Here is a 16,823-nt window from a genome sequence, read left to right as displayed (position 1 = left end):
AACAGCATGGAGCAGCCCCTGTGTTTCCAAGGGGAACAGCCTGCATGGAATACTGAAGCTCCGGAATATGATTGAGGCTGTAGGACAGGGTGCCCAGAGAAGCTGTGGCTGCCCCATCCCTGGCAGTGTTCAAGGCCAGGTTGGACACAGGGGCTTGGAGCAAGCTGCTCCAGTGGAAGGGGTCCCTGCCCGTGGCAGGGGTTGGAACTGGAGGAGCTCTGAGGTCTCTTCCAACACAAAACAATCTGGGATTCTGGGATTCTATGACAGAGGCTGAGAGAGGTATTCAAGTCTGCTTCCCAGCAACAGGAGGCATCCAGAAAATGGTCCACAGGTATAAAAGGCTGTTGGGAAAAAGTAATGGCATAGCCCAAAAATCTTTTCCATGTCAGCTGTCTGAATGTCCATTTCCACCTTGGCATTCCCACATCTTCTAAAAATCTCCTGGAAAGAGACACATGCATGGCCCTTAGAGTTTTGGGGGATGAGAACTGGGAAGCTCTGCTCCCCCATGGAGCCCACGGCCAAACTCCACAAGCAGCTGGGGCACAATTGGTGCTCAGGAGCCTGGCCCCTATCTAGGAAGCATTGGCAGAGCCTATCTAGCTCAGGGGTGCTCAATGGTTCAGTGCTTTTGTAGACATCCCTAACAGTATTACTGCAATCATCTGGTTGTTTATGTGTCCCTGAGGAATGGAGAGACCCTCATTGTCTGAAAGACCAAGAATTTGGATGTGTGGGAGATGTCAAAGAGGATTTTGAATGTGAAGCCCCAGGAACAGAACCCAACCATCCACCTATCCATCCAGCTCCTCACAACAAACCGATCTGAGCCAATGGAAAGAAGAAGAAAACGTGCTAAGCTCTTGAGGGGTTAAGCTGCTCTCCAGCATGGTTCAGTGAAATTGTCAAAAAATCTCTTCTGACAAATTGCCTGAGAAGAGAGAGAAAAATATCAAGAGCCGAGCGCGTGGTAATGATTTCTGAAAAGTTCCCCAGCACCAAAATGGCAAAAAACCATTAGCAAAGCAAATTGTATTTTGTGCGCATAATTCACACCAGAACACAGCAGCCAGGCAGCCCTGCTTTCCATTATTAACGGGACAGCATGCCAAGTCATCTAGAAAGCTCTCCTCACACTGCTGATGCAGAGCAGGGGATCGGCTCTGCTCCAAGGAGGGCAGGATGGCCTCAGCACCTTCATCCCTGTGCTTCTCCACAGTGATGCTCCTCGGAACCCTGTGTGGGGTGGGAATGCCATGGGGTTCACCATGCTTGGCTGGACTGTGCGTGCAAACCTCGGCTCCAACCCAAGCACATCGGCATCCTCCTTCCCCAAGCCTTGATGCCCACTGTGGAGATTGGGCTTGGCTGCTGGCACAGCCCAGCTTGCACCACTCCTCTCCTGGCTTGGGAGCGGCCCTTCAAAGCAGGATGCTCGCAGGACGCTGGCTTTACACATCTCATTTTCCCTCTGTTTTTGCTCCCCACACTGCCGGGGAGCCTGCGGCTGGCTCTTTGCATGGCCCAAGCCTCACCAGTGCCTCCACAGCCCGACAGAGCTGCGCTCCACCCGAGCTACCAAAGCTCCTTCTCAAGCGCTCTCTGGGTGACTAAGTTCCCTGCTGAGCAGCTACTAGACAGATTGACTCCAGATGCGTATGGACAAACATTACCCGTCGTGCTCAGAGGCCTGGCTCTGACACATTCCTGGCATGCCCAACACCCGCAGGAAAAACAATATTCAGATGAGGCTGGTGCAGCACGCTCATGGGGAGCTGCCTTTTAAGGACAACAATGAGAAATAGTACCTGGGCTTGTGCAAGCCACCCTGGGGATGCTCCTGTCGATGCTGCGTGCTGCACATGTGGATGGATGGGTTTTGTGCACTGAAGAATCCACACAACAGCAGTAGCTGTTATAGGTAAACCAAGGAGCTCACACCAGTCAATAGGGTGCAGTGGCAGGTTTCCCAAGCCACACAGCATGCGAATCCTGCTTTTGCGATGAAGCAAAAAAGAAACCACCTCAGCACCGCAGCTCCCAGGGCTCATGGCACAGCTCCTGGTTCGCAGGAGCTCCTGCTGCTCCCCAAGCCCATCTTCTGGCTGGTTCTGTTCCTCCTCTCCATCTCTCACCAGTGCCCCAACACGTTGGGGCAGTGCTCTCTGCTGTCTGCCTGGCAGAGAGGACCTGGTGCCAGCCCTGCTGCGTGCCAGGACGGCAGCCCAAAGGGCGAGGAGGAGAGAAGGCAGCAAGGAGGAGCCAGGCTGGGTTTTGGTCAGGGAAAGGCTCTGTAATCTATTACCCGTGCTCCAGGACAGGCAGGATAGTAATAAACACCTTCTTTGAGTCCTGTGCATAGAAGTTACATGAAAATTACCTACTTTAAAAGAACATTAGCATTTCAAAGTCAAACATTAGGAGACAGTGGAGCACAATGACTGTGCACTGGCAAGATTCTGCTTTGCCTCCTTATATACTGTGATCCTTTTCATCTCACTGTGGTGTGTTGTTCCCCACAGGATGGGCCATAGGGTTGGGTATAGGACCTCCCAAACCACTCCTCAGGCTTGGATCCAGAAGAAGAAATGACTAACAGCAGGTCGTTGTGCTCTTTGTTGTTTGGCCTCAAAAGAACAGTGGAGCAAGCTCCTTTCAGCAGGTTGGGAGGCAGCAGAGGTCAAGCCAAGGTTGTATTCCTGGGTCTGGGTGATTAAAAAAGCATTCCTCTGTCCCACTGTTAGTCCCTGCAGCAGTCACATCCCAAGCAGTCCTTGCAGTCTTGGTGCTCTGATCTCCAAAGACTTGTCAGCAGCAGAAGCAGCACAGAGCAGAAAGATGGCAGCGATCAGGGACATGAAATGGCTTTTGCAGGGGAGAAGCTGAGCAAATGAGATCTGTCTAAAAGTGAGGTGGAAGATGACTTGGGAATAGGTTTTACCTGTTAAGTGTTGAGGAAGAACTAGGGACATCAAATGAAATGATGGAGCAGCAGGACTAGTGCATGCAAAAACCTTCTCCACAGCCCCAGAGTACCACTGCCGTGTAGCACTGAGGATTTCAGGACTCTGTGGTCCAGTACAGGTGAGCCCAGAAGGTGCTTACATAAATTAGCAGCACACAGATCCAACAGGGAATTGAAAACAAAGAAACAGATGCAATCTCTGGCACTGGAAGCCTTTAAACAGAAGCTTGCTTGTCGCTGCTGGAGGGTATAATCAGGGAAGCCATAGCTGTTGGCTTACCCTCTTGACAAACCCTTCCTCAGCACTTTCCAGGACCAGCCTGTGTCAAAGCCAAGAGGCAGGATGCACCCTTGTACATATTCAGTGCAGCTATTCTTGCATTCCTCCAAGCAGGCTTCCTAATGGGAGATGGAGGTGTAGATAGGATAGTGCTCTAACCCTAACTTGTTTAGGGCGCGGCATCTTAGATAGCAGGAAACAATGCTAAGGAATATCTTTGATCAACACAGCTGGAAGCTCAGGAAATAAAGACTGAAAGGAAATACAGAGCTTTCTTGGCTCTAGTCCTGTTAACAGGGAAGAAGCTGACCAGCAAACACTGGTGGTGACTAGACCCAGCAGTGCAAACTTAGACCATGTTAAGGAAGCCAGTTTGTCTGCAGCTATCAATAGATGTATGCTTGCCTTCTTCAGCGTTAAATAGTTTGTGCTAATAATATCACTTTGCCTCATGCAAATTAAGCCAATCTTATGTTAGTAATTGAAGAGAAAGCAGTCCCATCAGCACAATGGCATTAATGCACCAACCTTCATTTTGTGTAGACATGCCATTTGCAGGTGACCCAAACTTCCTTTGCAACCGAGTGTCTAAACTGAGGCAAGGAAAGCGAGTTATCTCCTGACAGACTAATTACTTCTTGGTTTCCAAGATAATATTCCGAGTGTTTGAATACGGCTATTTTTCCTGCTTGTCTACTGCAGTTATGAAGATTGTGTTACTGTCATATGTGGGTTCTTATCTGCATTCTTTTATCTTTGCCACTCATTTAAATGTGTTTCAGGTTCTGAGCAGAGTCTTGTCTCTGCTCCAGAGAACCTGGTTCCTCTGCACCACCCCTGTGAGCACTCTTAGCTCCGGGCCTGTGGCAAGATCTCAGCAACCTCTCCAAGGTGCTGTGTCTCTGGCATGCCCCTGTGGTGTGCCCCAAGACCTTCAGCAACTTAATGAAACAGGCAATAGCCTCAATCCTTCCCTCCAGAGCTCTCCCTCAGCCGTTTGCTCTCAGGGCTCTGGCAAGTTGAGGTTTGCACCAAGGCAGGCACTTGGCACTCCTGGACCTGTGCATGGTGCACAGTGCTTGAGCACTGGTGGTCTAGAAATGAGCCTTTTGAGAGGGAGTGGGACTCAGCTCAAGGCTTTTGCAGGGTCGAGGTGCCAGAGTAGTGTCTGCAATAGCAGGAGAGTAAAATCAGTGCTGCATGCAGGCAGGTGTGGGACAGGATGCATGTATCCTTTAATATACGCATGCTGCAGCTCCAACGCTGGGTCCAGCTCTGCTCCCTGCCCAGTCACACAACATCCCTCTCAATCTCAGCCCACACCCATGCACATCAAAGCCTCTGGCTGCTAAAACCCTTTGCAATTTGCTCCTGCTCTCTTCTGAGGACTGGGATCGGTGCTGCTCAGGGGCCCAAGAAGGAGATAGAAGCTGATAGTGCTATGGGGCTGAGCCCCTTGTCCCATCAGGATGTGCACAACACATGCACCGTGACAGGTTGCTGTTCCCTTAGGAGAGAGCCAGGCCACATCTCCCACAGCCCAGCTCTCAGGGAGGCTGGATCCCCACGTCAGGTTGGATTTCTCCACGGGGAGCCAGCGGGCAGTGATTGTTGCAGGGGATCATTACCCACACTGTAACACTAACACACAAACCGTGCCTCGGCAGGCAGGTTTCCCAGTGCTCTCTGCTGCCTGCGCTCCGGCAGAGCTGGGGGCTAGAGATCACACAAGGAACACATCTGAGGATGCTCTGGGTTAAAAACAGGATGTTTTTTCCCCTCCTTCAAATTAAAAGAATATCCTGTGCATCCATCTCATCAGCCACGGGAGGCATCTTACAGCCGCCATGGCAGATTTAGAGCTGGGAACCAGAAGATGAAATAATTTACTAATTGGAAGTGGCACCAAACATTTTGCCTCTTGCCCCTTCTGTGATCTCGGTGGCAGTTCGCCAGGAAGACGGAGCAAAAGGACAGCCAAGACCAGAGAGGTGGCTGGGGTGCGACTCCAAAAGACCCACCCTATTGTTTTCCCTGCACCCTGTCACCTTTAATTAATACGAGGGATGCCCATCAAAGGCAGAGCTGGGCGCAAAGCTGAGGAGGAGTGACAGGGCTGGTGCAGAGGAATTTCACACAACAGACCAGGCATTTTCTAGCTCACTGAGTCGGTTTCAGATGGCTTTGCACTTGGCAGACCTCAGCAGCCTGGCGCACAGGGAGCGTGCGGCTTTCTCCACAGCCAGAAGAAGCCAAAAGTCTTCATTCACTCATTTACCCATTCACTCGTTCCATGACACGCATTTATTTACCAAAGGATGCTATGATGTGCTCAGCCAGGGCAAACAGAGAAGGAGCAGCCATCCAGCACCAGCAGTTGCAGTCACAGCAGCCTGTGGCACAGCCACCAAGTCCCCTGCACCAATGTGGCCTCTCCAAGCCAGCATGGCAAGTGCTGGGCCACTGAGGAGTGATATCTGCCCATGACACATAGTTGAAACTAGACCTAAGGTCCTTTCCAACCCAAACCATTCTATGATTCTATGATCTTTAGCTGGGACTGCCTTTCTGCATCTGTACAACATCTGCCAGGGCAACACCATAGCACCATCCCCACTACAATGCCCATGCATCCCCATGGATGTGGCTGCCCAGCATCTTTCGCTCTCTGTTGCTGCTCAGTGGGTACGCAGATCCCCCTGGTCACCAGCTTTCCTACACAAACCCCACCATTTTAAGCATCTAAACACAGCTTGCTTCCTCAAGGCTGTTGCTCTGTAAGTCCAGGATCAACCTAGAAAAACTGGCTGTACCAGTTCAGACCTTTCAGCGTATCTACTCCAGACAGTATCTGGAGAGTATCTACTCCAAAGGTGAAGCCCCACAACTCACCCATTCACTCCCTCATGAGATGCTCATCAGCTCAGGGAAGCAACAGCAGGACAAGGATGAGCAGGAGATGAAGGAAATGGCAGATAGAGCAAGAGGAGGTTTTGCCAGAAGAGATGCAGCTAAAAACCCTAATAGGGCATGGTACAGGACCCTGTTCTCTGCTTCCCATGTGGGACATCCCAGCCCCCAGTCCAAACACCTCCCATTGCCTGCAGGAGCCAAGTTCTGGGTGCCTGGGAACCTCTTGGAGATGCAGAGAAGCAGCACAGCCCCGGTCTGGATCTCAAAGCATTTCCCAGTCCCTGTTTAGACACAGCAAAGGGACTAATCAGGTTTGTGGCTCCATGACATTTCTAGCAAAGCAAAACGGGCAGAGATTTAACCTCCCTGTTTGAGAGGGAAGCAATGAGAAATCCTTGCAGAAGCTCAGCCACAACGTGGTCCAACCTGGCATTTGTCTGGTTTGCAACAGCATCGTACTGTGTTCATCAAAATCCTGTCCATCATCTGCTCCAGCTCCTATGCCTTTCTGCCCAACCAGTGTTCCCTGAGACACGCCACTCTGATGGATAAATACTTGTCTTAAGTTGCCATCTAGGGGAGCAGACAAAGTCAGTTGCTTTGAGGTAGGTTACAAAACGGAGCACACCAAAAGCCTTAAGGTGCTTTGTGTTTAGGGAGAAACTGCTACCACATAAACAGCACCAAAGAATGAGAATTAAGTTACTTAAAATGCCTGAAATACAGCACAGCAGTGTAATTATACACACACGCCTTCATTTTGAAAGCCTGAGAAAGCACAGGGAAACACATCCTTTATGAGCTTGTTTGACAGAGAGAGGAGGATGCTTTGCGCAGGGTTTTCCCCCCGGATTCAGGGTTCAATAGTGGGAAATGCTTGGATGCAGGAATAGAAAGCCCTCTGAACTCTCTCCTGAGAAGCCCCCCTCCTTATCTTCCAGGCTGACTAGCATTGCTGCCAGGGAGGCAGAGCAGCTCAGAGGCACACAGAGCAGGACACACTCTCACTGCTGTATTTACTGGGAGAGCTTCCCCCTGACCTGCCCATAGAGCCCAGCTGCGCTGTGACCAGAGGGGCTGTGTTAGCACAGGTTTCCTACCAAGTCATTTAGTTTTGTTAGAAGGGGAAGATGAGAAAACAAAAGAGATGAGATCAATGAGAGGCTAAATCAGGTTAAATCCAGATGGGCACAGGATGGAAACTGATTCTGTGGGCCTTGGAAGAGTAGAGGAAAACCAAAACCGCATACAAGGAGGGAGGAAAGAGAGAGTGGGGAAAATGGGTGAGGGTGGATGGGTTGCTCTGCTGGGTGGTGAAGCCCTTGTGCTGCAGCTGCCCTGGGGAGCTGAGGCTCCTGCCCTTGCCTCAGCCTCCCACTGCAGGCTGCAGAGCTGCTGTTCTTCAGTGGAAACTGCTCAGAGCTCCTCAGACAAAAGGTTCCCTCTATCTGCATTTATAAAGTGCTTATCACCGTGGTGTCTGCTGCTCCAAGCCCTTTCCTAGAGAAGGGCAGAGTGTTTCTATTGTTGTTATACAAATAGCTTCCCCTGCCAGTTCCTTTCCTTCCAGGCTACTGAGTGGAGCTTGGCTTGGTTCCCTCTGGACTAATTTGATGAGATAATTATCTTGTTAATATCATCTTATTTTCTTAAGTCCCAGCCTCTCTTTTATTAATTCTGTCAGTTGCTGGTTGGGTTGCTCTTAGGTCCCTGTCTATTCAAACCCGTGTAACAGGCGCGTCTGGGAGAAAGTCATGTAAAGAACAACTCAACTTCAAGAATGTAAATATTGACATTTTCCACAAAGGAGATTTTGAAGCTGTTCCTCCTCACTGAGCTGGCCCCTGTGGCAACTGCTTGGACGCTGCCTGTATATGGGTGGGATGTTGCTGCAGCGGGAGATGCTCAGGGTTTGGTACCCGCTCATGAAGAGCGGGAGTGTTGGGTGCTCCACAGCAATACCGTATCAGGAGATGCCTCAGGACATGCAAACCCAGGTGCACCCTGGTAAGAGTCCGTTCTGTGCCTCATCTTTGGTTGAACCACCTTAATGCAGCTGACAAGGGACAGAAAATGGGAACTGAGTATGGATATGGGTTGGTTTAAATGGAAAGGCTCAGTTTCAGCTACCTAAACAGCTGTCTGTGAGCATGAGGATGCAGCTAATGTGCCTGTTCTGCCACACGGTAGCTGACCCCAAGTCAGGGGAAGCCTATGCAGGGAGACAGCGTGAGCGGTGGAGTACACCTCCCCAGGATGCACACAAAACCCTGCCAAGTCTCTCAGATCTCATCATCCTTTGCAAGAACATTTATGGCTATTCTTAACATTAACAGTGCAATTGTATTATCTCATATAATCATACAACATGACTCATTATGAAGCCATAGCCTGTAAGGGCAGTGGATGCCCCAGGGCATTGTCCCTCTGCCCTTGCCCTGCACTCACCAGCAGGCATGCCAAGGAGGATCCCATCTCCCCTGGAAACACACCCCACTCTCCTCCAGACGTGACACCTATCTGCATCCTTTGCCATCAAGGGAACATTGTGTGGGGCTGCTGATGCCCTGGGTGGGCTCTGAAGGGGACCCAAAGGATGCTCTGCTGCTGGGATGCCCCCCCAGCAGGGGTAAGAAGCTTTTAGGCTTTGTTAGGGAAGAAAGAAAAGGCCCATTTTAGCATCAGCTGAAGTGGGTATCTTCCTGGTGGGCGCAACTTCAATAGGATTTTAAAAAATATCTTATTCTGTATTGGATGTGCCAGCTTTCTCCCAGTACCACTTCAGGTACCTGAGATTTGTTTTTCCTTGGATCTGGGCTTCAATCCCTGTAAAACAAAGCACTTGTGCAAATGCTCAGCTCTAACTATGGGTTTAAGTAGTTAAGTATGTTCTCAAGCGATTTTCTGAATCAGGGCATAAATGCAAACCTCTTCTCTTTGGCTTGACTTCTCTTCAATAACACAGATATCAAACTCATTCAATAGAGAGGCAGAGAAAATGAGTGGGTCGGGCAGACTTCCTCTCTGCTAGAAACAGAATTACATTAAGCCTGCTCATGACTGCTTGCAGGAAGAAGCTTTTTTGTTCTAGTTTGTACAAGTGCTCACACTGTGCTTGTCGCTGTAGCATCCAAGAGGTTTCCAGTATTGCATTAAACAATGTGACTAATATCTGCAGCATGTTCATAAGCTGTGGATTTCAAGTCCAGAGCTTAGGCTCATTTATTCAAAGGACCAAACTCATTCACTGATGGAGTAAGGAAGCATGTTTTCAGTAGTGGGAGATGTACTTATGGCATTTAATCATGCAGGCAAGAAGAATCCCAGTCTTTAGCTGGTATGTCATACCCCAAGGTAGAGTGTCCTTTAACTGAGTCTCTGCTGTTCTACATGGTCTGAGGTCACCCTACAGGCTCCACTGCGCAGAGGGAAACTGATTAATAAGCCATTAGAAATAAACCCATGAATATGATTCAATACTTCAAGTCATATTGTGAGAAGACTCAGGGGGTTGAAACATTCAGATAAACAGCCTTGAGTCAATAATTTGGCCATCTCCATGGTGAAAGGAGGTAAAGAGAAAAAGAAAGATGAAAGGAGATACAGTAAAATGACGGGTAGGGCAAAGCTGCAGAATAAAAAGGGCAAGAAACAAAATAAGAAGACTGATTATTTCTCCCATTCCCCTGCAGATGCAGACATGGAGGAATCACAGCTTGGCTATTCCTTGATCTTTAGGCAGGTTGGTGGGGCATTGCGGGAAGGCTTGCTCCATTTGCATGCTAACTGTTGCCCTCCCGGGACACCAGATCTGCTGCTCAGCTCCAGCAACTCACAGCATGCTCACATTCAAGGAGAAACAGATATTGCACTTTACCATTGATTAGGCCTATGAAAGACATGGTAGAAAGGAAACATCAATATATCACCGCAACACAACATACTTGTTGTATATACCAAGACATTTAAAACAGCGTATGGGATGTGAGAAAAGGAAGCAGAATTATTCGGACTGCTGGCATTTACTGAAGCGGTGCAGCACATGTGCTTTGATCCTACACCCCTGGAGACACTGCCTGTGCAAAGTGCCTGGTGGCTCATCAGCCACTGCGCTTCAGCAGCAGCAGAGGTGACATGAGAGAGTCATCTGCGCAGTCCCTGTGTCAGGAGCTTATGCTTCTCCAGGCAGAGAAGCCCTGGCAGCATCTCCTGCCTGTCTAGGAAGGGGAATCACTGTCTGGATTGCAGCAGACCAGGTGAGATGCTGAAGACCTGCAATGCTCCATACTGGCAAGCTGAAATCATTAGAGCTCAAGTTTCTTTTTTCCCCTGGCACTTGCACCCAGGGCTGGAAAGCAGTTTCATGGGTTTCTCAAGTGTTCACAGCCCCTTTGTCCTCTGTTGAATCACCTCAAACCTCACAGCTTCTGCAAAACAAACAGGAGCTTTTTGCTTGCATCTTGGTGCATCAAGACTGGCCAAGCATCCATCAGCTGGTGTTCCTTTGTTATTCTACCCCCATGATCCCACTAATACCTCACAGGATTATGAGGTTTGTCCCTAGTCTACCAGCTCTGTGGCAGAGATGCAGCATAGGATCAGCTAGGAATTGTGTGCTGGCCATCAAGGCAAATAAACACCATAAGTAAGTGTGGAACAAAACCCATACGTAAACAGCAGTGAGGCTGCCTGTGCATGAGTGAGCACCTGCCTCCTATTTTGTTTTCTCCTCATTTTTCAGTATGCAGCTGACTACCTTTTTCCTGTCCACTGTCCTAGTCCTGCAACAAACAGAAATATTAATGTCCTCATCTGCTTTCCTATGAAACTCATCATTCTAGCATCCAAGTGCTTCACAGACATTCAGGAATTCATTTGCACAAGATCCTGTACGGTGAAGGGGTTTATGAAGATTAAATAGATCCATTAGTTTTAGGCACCCAGTCTGAGACACCTGGTCCCTGCTTTGTTTTGCTGTTTGGGTTTTCCCTTGTTATTGCTTTTCCTTTTTTTGTTCCTCCTTCCTTTTTTTCCCCAGCAAAGTTATTACAAGGATGACTTGCATGTTCAGAGCAAGAATTGCACTGACTCCGGTTGTAGTGCAACTGCTCAGCCTTAAGCAATTCAAGTAGCAGGGTCTCCAGCCAGGTACCAGGAAATGAGGAACACGTTAGAAATCAACAGTGAAATACCTGGTGTACGGGACTCACCAGCCATCAGAGTTCCTCCCATCAGAGGGAGTTCTGTAGCAGAGGCAAGAATAATATGTGGCTCTCCAGGGTGGCATCAAGTCACCTCAATCTTTCCCTTCCCACAACTTGCCTTCTTTTCCTAACACTTTCCCAGTTTTGCAACAAGCAAAGGGTCCTATAGCCCACAGGATAAGCCCTGATTTACCCCCACACCACAGCAGCTGTATTCTTGGTGTGTTGGATCTCGAGAAGAACAACATGACTGCACAACAAGAACTTTGACACAGTGCTCATCCAGAGGCACATGAATTCACTGTTGCTTTAAAATAAGGCATTGAGAGTCAATGAAATCTTCATCTCTTCTACTGACATTTTCTGGGGTCTTAAAAGAATAAACTAACAGAGGATAACTCAATCATGCTTCACCAGATTAATTCCCCCCAGCCCCTGTGGGGATTTCTACATGTGCCACACTGTGCTGGCCACTCCTCCTTTCTCGCATCCCCTCTCCCTGGAGAGCAGATGCCCCCAGGGCCCTGCCACATGCTTGGTCATTTCAAAGCCAGCCAATATGGATTCCACACATTTCCCAGAGCCTTCTTCTTGCAAACAAGGGGGTTGAATTAATTCCAGGCAATTTATCACACAGGCAGCACAGCAGTTGGCAAGTACAACACTGTAGACCAGTGATCAAAGAGCACCCAGTGGGTCTACACATGCCCATATCTGAAGAGCCCAGGCATCTCTCCTAATAACACACATTGAATGTTCCAGCTCCCTGTACAGGGCATCAATCATTTTCCTGTTGGTTATCATTTTCTATCATGTGTCTCTTGTGCATTTTTAATTGGTTAATTACTTTATTCATACACTAAGCACACCCTCAAGCTCCAATTATTATCAGCATTAAGTGCTCAGTTCATCCTATACATCTTTTAGAAGCTATATTTGGCTGTTTCCTCGTCCACACTTCCTTCTGGTACAATACCATAGGGGTCCTGCAGATACCTTAGCTACTCCTTTGACAGACTATAGCCATCCTGCTCATTAGTCTATTATCTAGCTGCTTATCAGCCCCACTCCCAAGCTTCTCATTACTGCAGTTGCAATTACAATAGCTAACATTCCTCCTTTCAGGCCCGAATAGTACCACTTCACTTGTAACAGGCCACTGCTATTCAAGTTAACAGCTCCCCACAGCAATAGTAGGTTGACTTTCCTATATAAGCCAACACCTACACTGCCTTAATGAAGAGCAGAGCAGCTCCTTCTGCCTGTTCACACTTCACTGCGGGCATTTTGTTATATCTTTGGTTAAAGGCTTTGGCTGGGCCCCAGAGAGGAAATCCAACTCTTTCCTCATCCTTGCTCCTGCTCTCTGCTTAGTTTGGAAGAGAACCGAAATGGCTGCTTTGTCCAGAATAACCAAATACCTTCATCTGGAGGAAGCATCCAGAGGTCAGGATGGGCTGGCCAGGAGCAAGGACAAGCAGCAGTCAAACATAAAGGCAAACTGGGAGGCTGTTGGAGCAGAACAAGGTGCCTGCACAGACACCATGGCCCAGGGCTGGTTTCGTTTCGGCTCTTTTATGACATCCACTTCTCCCTGCTGGAAGAACTGCCTTGTGCCTGCCCCTGCTCATGGATTTGGTCTGCAAGAATGGAGCAGGACTCCCACATAGACCACTGAGGTAAGGAGCAGTTGTTGGAGGGGCTCCTCATCATGCCCCCATCCTGCCACCCATCAGAGCTTCCCCCCACTCCTAGGGATCTACTGTCAGTCTGTGAGCAAGGCAAAACCACACCAGGCTTGCTTCCATCACCTGCACATGTCCCCTCACCTGCAGCTCCTGGTTTGCAGGATGCATCCCAGAGAGCCTGTTTGCTTTGGCTGCCCACTGTCTTTGCTGCTGGCTGGGATCTCAGGACCCGCTGCACGTAGCGGTGCCCTGCTCCTCTCCAACAGGCTTGATGGCTGTGTCCACAAGCCAAACCTTGTGCTAGAAATAGGGTCAGCTAAGGCGCTGGATATAGGTCCTCTGACCTTTCCCAGGGCTCTGCTGATCCCAAAATAAAGCTGTCCCCACCCAGCTGGGAAAGCAAGCTCACACAGAAGGGCAATTTTATACATTTAAAGCACTGTCTTCTATTCCTGCACTATAATCCTGTGTGCAATATTAATTATCCAGCTAGCACTGTTGCCATGACACTTCTTAAAGCAATCAAAGCCAACATAAGCATGTTAGACTTCCACCCCACCCTTCCTATTTGATCCTGGACTCCAGACAATGCCTCAGCGCCAAGCATTCATGGCAGGGGAGGAGCAGGCACTGTCTCAAGGGTTACCTAGCCCTCCGCACAGCGCAAGAAAAGTCCAGATTTGGAGTTTTGGAAGTTGTGCCTAATTCTGAAGCTGCATTCCAAGAACTGACTGACTCCAAACATGCCCATTTTTAGGTCACACTGCAAAATTACTTTTCTTCTTATCACAACATTATCCTATCTTTAGAAGCTAAAAGGAATGATTAGAGTTATAAGGAGAAAGTAAAAGAGAAGTGAAGGGGGTGGGGTGCATAAACAGATCCATAGCCCTGAAAAAAGACACAAATATGAGATCAAAAGAGGATAAGCCAAATTCTGAATAACCTGATGTATTCAGCATTTACATCCCTCAGCAGCTGACACTTAGGAGCCCCCACAGGCAGCAACAGAACAGATCTGGGTCTTTCCCCATCCCACCAAAGCACAGCCTAAATACTGGAAGCAGCCCTCTTATACCTCCAAAAACTGGGAGGGGGTCAATCATATTTAACCAGGAATGAGCACAAGTGCATGAGAAATGCTTGGGAATGATTTTTGCCTCCTTGTGAAAGCACTGGTGTGTGATCCTCTCATATGCAGGGTCTGTGACGAGCACAGGCAGGATCCCCACAGGGTTGACCACAGGTACCCACAGGACTGGTTTTGGCCACAATATGCTTCCAGGGTTCAGTCCCCAAGTACAGCTTGTGGTTGCACCCTCTGAGGGATGGAGCAAGCTTACCCTGGAGGATTTAGGCTCTCCTCTACAGCCTGTTTCTACACAGCAAGGTGGCCTTTCCTACTTTTCCAATGATTTCCGTTGCCAGCTACAGCAGTGCCTGCAGGTATCATCAGAAAGCGCAGAGAACCCTGAAACTGGGTGGTAAAGCAAGCCCAGAAGCTCCTCTCACCCATCGTGGCCACCCAGTGCTGTATTCCCAGCAATCATGCTGCAGAGTTACACTGAGAGCAAGAAAAAGCATCAGGCAAATGGAGATCACAGGCCCTGTCAGGAAGGATGTATTCTGGGCAATGGGCTGCTCCCCTTAGGAAGTCACTTCTGTTTGTTAGCTGGTGCAGGGTTTGGAGCGCAAGTGTGATGAAGAACAGTTGAGGGACCTGGGACAGGGGGTTTAGCTTGGAGAAGAGAAGGCTCAGGGGGGACCTGATCACTCCCTACAAGTGCCTGACAGGAGGATGGAGCCAGGAGGGGCTGGGCTCTGCTCCCAAGGAACAAGAGATGGGACAAGAGGAAATGGCCTCAAGCTGCACCAGGGCAGGTTTAGATGGAGCTGAGGAACAATTCCTTGCCCAGAGGGTGCTCAGGCATTGGAACAGGCTGCCCAGGGCAGGGCTGCAGGCACCGTCCCTGCAAGTGCTCACAAACTGTGTAGACGAGGCCTCAGTGCCATGGGTTAGCAATGGCCTTGGCAGTGCTGGGGAACAGTTGGACTTGATCTTAAAGGTCTGTTCCAATGTAAGTGATTCTGTGATTCTCTGTGTGGGCAGTGCTGTCCCTGGGGGCTCAGCAGTCAGAAAATCCAGTGCCCCCAGAGAAAACCCTGCGGTGGTGTTTATGATGTTTGCTATTGGCAGATGACCAGTTAAACCAACACCACCTCTTACACCAGGGCTGTTGCTGTGGTAAGGCAAGAGCCAGCAGCAGCCATGAGGTCTGCTTCATCCTAAACCCTCCTGGCAGCTCTGTTATCAGCTTCCAGGGTAAGAGTGAGCACCAGAGAAAACTGTTGATTAATCCAAAACATTGAGCTCCCCTCCCGTAGCTCTTCATTACTTCACATCTTCAACATTCAACTAAATGTTTAATAATTAGTGAAGGTTTTAAATACACCTGTAAGCCTGAGCACTCAAGGCACTCTAACTCATCCAAGGCACTTGAACAAACCCTGAGATACACAGTTGGACCAGATGGCCTTTGAAAGTCTCTTCACACCCAAACTGTTCCATGATTCTACGGTTTGAGACAGGCACTGAAGGTACAGTTGTGCTTTCTTCCTCTGCCTCACTGCCCCTTCAGGATATACCCTGCCTCTTTGGATGGAGCTTGGAGCAACCTGCTTGAGTGGAAGGTGTTCCTGCCTGCAACAGGGGGTTGGAACCGGATGAGCTTTAATATTCCTTCCAGCAAGCTATTCTAAGATTCTTCCTGAAGGAGCTGGAAGACACTTACCAGTGCTCTGCTCAAGCTCTCCATGCATTGCAGGAGCTTCCTTGGTTGCCCTGGAGGTGGTCCTCACAGTGAAAAGCAGCAAGAATAGGGCTGCTCCTGAGCAAGGCGGAAGCCAGCAGCAGAGTAGCATCCAGGGACTGGCACATCCCCAGGTAACAGAATGGGACTAGGCTGGGGACAAAGACAGGTCCATTAGCAGTCCTAGAGAGGTTGAGGTGACAGATCAAGTCCAGGGCTCAGCCAAGAATACTAACCAGAGCTGCAAACAGAGCTGAGTGCTCAGGCCTGAATTTAAACGGAGCTGCTGGATGGGTGCGTGGGGAGCCCAGGTGGGGCTGATGGGGCAATTAAAGCCTACTAGTGCCCCTAGGGCCATGACACTCAGGATGTAGAAACTGCCTTTTCCCTGCAGTACTGGGACAGCAGCGGCATTCTTGGGTCTGGGAGAGAAGCTCTGCCTGCAGATGGGTGGCAGGGCATTGTCTTGTGTAGGTCCCTTCCAGCTATCCCAGGCAGGGAGGTAACAGGGCTGAGAGAGCATTAGCACCATGCTTTGCCCCAGTGCTTTATTTTAAGGATCTTTTTAGGTTCTTTCCCTGACTTAGTCGCCAGTGCTTTATACTCTTTATTGTGCCAAGATTAGACACACATTGTCCTACTGCAGAAGGATAGCAGAGCAATACAAAAGCAAAATGCTTATTCTGAGAACTCATAGGAGATGTTTAGATTGGATATAATGAAGAAGTTCTTTACTGTGAGAGTGGCAAGGCACTGGAATGGGCTGCCCAAGGAAGCTGTAATGCTCCATCCCTGGCTGTGTTCAAGGCCAGGTTGGACAGAGCCTTGGGTGACATGCTTTAGTGTGAGGTGTCCCTGCCCATGGCAGGGGGGGATGGAACTGGATGAGCTTTAAGGTCCTTTCCAACCCTAACTATTCTATGATTCTATGTTGTCCCTGAGGGGTCAGCCTTTCCTTTT

At 49.3% G+C, this 16,823-nt stretch overlaps 1 non-coding gene across 1 annotated transcript; it reads left to right on the top strand.

The window, feature by feature from the left end:
* Positions 1-15,335: 15,335 nt before the first annotated feature.
* LOC133212538 (small nucleolar RNA SNORA14) lies at positions 15,336-15,467 on the top strand. Its single transcript, XR_009725510.1, has one exon. It is a non-coding gene; the product is annotated as a small nucleolar RNA SNORA14 (small nucleolar RNA).
* Positions 15,468-16,823: the final 1,356 nt, after the last annotated feature.

This window comes from Neopsephotus bourkii, unplaced genomic scaffold (genome assembly GCF_033783945.1).
Source record: "Neopsephotus bourkii isolate Nb327-2 ecotype Australia unplaced genomic scaffold, CSIRO-AGI_Nbou_v1 NB_716, whole genome shotgun sequence".
Taxonomy (NCBI): Eukaryota; Metazoa; Chordata; class Aves; order Psittaciformes; family Psittacidae; genus Neopsephotus; species Neopsephotus bourkii.
Note: the sequence above shows the minus strand (reverse complement) of the source record. Positions and strands in the feature narration are given on the sequence as shown.